This window comes from Mesoplodon bidens (assembly GCF_964165515.1).
Source record: "Mesoplodon bidens genome assembly, contig: HAP1_SCAFFOLD_426, whole genome shotgun sequence".
In the NCBI taxonomy this organism is placed as follows: domain Eukaryota; kingdom Metazoa; phylum Chordata; class Mammalia; order Artiodactyla; family Ziphiidae; genus Mesoplodon; species Mesoplodon bidens.
This window is the reverse complement of record NW_027671539.1, coordinates 195,926-200,020: the sequence shown is the minus strand read 5'-3', so window position 1 is coordinate 200,020 and position 4,095 is coordinate 195,926.

Genomic DNA, 4,095 nt, shown 5'->3' with positions numbered 1-4,095 from the left:
GGCTTCTTCACACACTGGCTCTCACAGCCCTGCTAACCTGGTCTCCTGGAATTGAAGAGGCCCAGGACAGAGACTCAGGGCAGCAGGACCCAGGGTCACTGCTCTTCTTACAACCCACTGCTCCGTCCAGACAGCCCTGCCCCTGCTCCCCACTCCCCAGTCCTGCCTACCCTCTGACCTTTCCTCAGGCCTGCCTTGGTCTTATCCTTCCCAGTTCTTTCAAGGCCTGGGTAAACCCTGGCAGGAGTTGTGTGTTTATGAGGCTTCCTCTGCTGTAGCTTTTTGTTTCAGTATTGCAGAATAAGGGAATTGGGACAAGTTACTTTTAACTCTAATATTACTTTCATCTGCTCTAAGGGGCTAAGACACTTACGGTGTAGTTTTGAAGTACCTAAGGTTAGCTCAGGCACAGGACCCTAACTTGTTTTGTGAAGTTGTTTGCATGTTCTTCCCTCAACACAGCTGTTGCCCAGATTTGTTTAATATTCCTTTTCCTCAGAAGGAGATGCTGCAGAGATAAATGTTCTAAGCTCTTGACCTCCTAAGTGGAAAAGCCATACTGAGAACCCAGGGGTGGGTCCCAGTATGGATGCTCTGGATCCCTGAGCTGCACTTACCACTCAGCCAAGGGATCCGCAGTCATGGAGCAAGGGAGTGCCTGCATCCGTATCCTGGCTGGAAGTCCTAGCATCTCTAAAATTCCAGACCTTGCCCATCAGGTGGCCTTAGTGGTCACAGAATCCAGGGCAGCTATGGGTGGACTTATCAGTTGACTTTGGCACAGTCATTAATGCGAAATTCACCTCAGGACCTGCGTTCTCCTGGTCAGCTCCCAGATTCAGAGAGGTGTGAGACCCCATGTATACAGTACAGGTCATATCTGTCAGTGCTGGTGTCACTGCTTAAACAACGCCAAAAGCAGATGAGAATCAGGGAGCTATTTTATTGTATTGGATAACATTACCATAAGCCTTAGCATTGGTCAATTCCTGTAGCCCACACCCAAGGACTCAAAGTGGAACCTGACTGTTAGCCTGTACACTTCTCCTGCGCAGCTGGGTTAGAGACAGGCTGTGCTCAGTCCGGGCTCCCTCTTCATAACGAAGTGTCCCACTTATGGAACAGCTCCCTAGAGTATGGACAACCCCTGACTCAGGGGGCATACATACATTGTATGGAAAACAAAGATTGGGAGAAAAATATGACACGATTGAGAGTGGCTGTATCTAAATGGTAGGATTTCAGTTTTGTCAAATCTTGTGTATTTGATTTTCCTTAAGACAAGTGATTAGTGAATAAATATAGCATATTTTGTCTAGCATTGAATTCAGTCCTTTAATAGAGGTTGTTGTTAATCAAGTATAAAATATTATACATTAGAAGACATGATAAATGCAGTAGCTGGCATTGTGGATGCTGGGGAAAGAGTGATCTGGGAAAAATCAAGAGACAGTGGCAATTTAGCAGAAGCTCAAAAGAGGCAGGGTGGGTCATGGGTCTGTGTCATTGAAACAGAGCATGCATTTTAGTGTTTACCATTTTTTAGATCGACCCTTCCCTTCTGATTAGGCTCCCCTTAGCTAGAAAGCCAAAGCTCTGTTTTCATTTCCTTCCTCTTGTCCTTTGCCTTCCTTCATCCCCCAAAGAGGATGGCCCAACACCAGCTCAGCCCACACTTACTAACCTCCCACATCCATACACACCACCCCATGTCCTCATCGAGAAGAAAGCCCCTGAGTGATTCCTGAGTCGCAGCACCAGTGTCCTGACAGTTACTCTGTGTCCCTCCAGCTCTCCCTGAGGATGTGGCGGATGACCTGCACCATGATAGGACAGGAGAAAAGCCTCCGTGGATCCCCAAGGTAAGCTGGATTGTTTCTGGTCTGAGATAGAAATATTGCTTTATTTCTCTTTGAATAGAATTAAGTTATGAATATTTGAGGGTATTCCTTCCAGATACATACAATTCCCTTGGTTGGGAGAATGTGGAGTGAGAGTCTATTACCAACTCATGCAGCCTGATTCCACAGGACATTACAATTGACAGCATCCATTACAGACTGTAGAGTATGGAGCTCCCTCTCCTGCAGCGATTTTTCCTCTAGGCAAAGAATTCTGTAATTTCCAACCTAAATAGACTCGGAAGTTCCATCCTCCCAGCAATGTTCCTGCCTTTCAGCCTGAGGAGGTTTTGCTCTGATAACCCTTGCTGGGTTCCCTGGACCACTGTTTCTTATGAGGTTTTCTACTGTCAGCAAATGAACAAAAGACCTGAGCATCACTGTGATCTTATCCTCATAGTGTTTTCTCTTCTGTAATTGCAGGTGGCCTTCCCAGAACGTGAAAACGGTATGTATTGTGGAATCAGTCACTTGGGGAGGAAGAACTTTGAAGATAAGAAAGTGGGACATTCTTGCTGGTTTTAGTGTAGAGGGCAGACTGATTCCAAATTTGTGCTGGGAATGAGAGTAGGTGTCCTGGTGATAGAAAGTGATCTACAAGTAATGTGACCAATTACTATAGTCCCAGGAAGAAGCTGTATTACGGTTAGGTGGTGTAGGTTTGTGTGCATGAGACTGGGTGTGTCTGTATGTGAAATGAGTGGGATGATTCTGTGTGTGTAAGTGAACTTTTTGTGTTGTGTTTGCCTTGATTTATGTTCCCCTAAACATCACTGTTACTGGTGGCAACTTTCTAAAAATTATTCCCATCACCACTGCATCATGAATGGGTATGGATATAAAAGTAAATAAACTGTATACTTTCAGTGTGTGCATTGATTTTATACCAAGTGAGCCTCATTTAACCTGGAAAACAAATCCTATCACCACCCAGGCAAATGTTTACTGGATTATCATTATTATTATTCTTTTGGCTGTGTTGTGTCTTCGTTGCAGTGTGCGGGCTTCTCATTTCAGTGGCTTCTGTTGTTCCAGAGCACGGGCTCTAGGTGCATGGGCTTCAATAGTTGTGGCACGTGGGCTCAGTAGTTGTGACTTGCAGGCTCTACGGCACAGGCTTAGTAGTTGTGGTGCACGGACTTAGTTGCTCCATGGCTGGATTCCTAATGAACAAAGCTGGGTTTCAGCATCCCTACTACTGGGTCAATTACAACTTCATTTAATAAGAAATCTCATCTCTTAGTAGGTCTCATAGCATTCTGAATGGTTATGATACATCTCTCTGCCACTTCCCTCATTCTAACTGTTTCCTATTAGAGCCTCGGGATGAGTCCTCCCCCCTTACCTGAAGCACCTAGTGCTAGGCAGGCCTCCTTCCTTTTGCAGGGAGCCCATGCTTGTACCCACATGCCACACCCAGTTCTGGAGGAGTCCGAGAAAGAAGGAGCCTCCAGGAGTAGATGGAGGAAATTCACTCCACCTTTCTCCTTTGAGGCTAATATTCACTATCGGATTCTGTGCTAAGGAAACGAAATGTCCTTCTCCTGTGGAAAGTCTGTCTTCCATCACTTGTGCCGGCCCTGTTTCTGTGTGCTGGGCAAGACACACTGCATACAGTGAAGACAGAACCAAGAAATCTACCCCAGGGATTGAGCTCAGGGTGGGCACTGGCTCCCATCCCAGGAGGGCAGATAGGAGGTTGTGCTTTGCAAGGTAGGACAGAGAAACCAAGCAGTGTGACAAGAGCATCTCCACTCATTTTTCTGTGCAAACTGCCAGATGAAGTAGGTTCTTGGTATTTTCTGAAGGCTTTTGCAAGCAAACAAGTCTGGGAGTAAAGTTAATTAAAACATGGAAAGTTATAGTTAAAAATTTATTTTCGATAGTGAGTCCTTTGAGAAATACATACTTTAATAGAATATGATTGCCTTATATGTGTCAATATTTTCCCCACCAAAGAAAACACTGAAAATGCTTGACTGTAAAATGTCACTTGTTTACACAAGAGACTGTGTATGAGTAAAGTTGTTCTAGAAATCCTCAATCCCTAGGTGGTAGTTTGCTGATGGTGCTGAGGGGAACCCTGGTGTGCGATTCAGTGCCTGCTACTCACAGGGAGGCTCTTAAGAACTCAGAGACCCGCCCAGTGGACAACACGTGTGAGGACAGGATTGGCGCCTCGGGCTGCACTTGA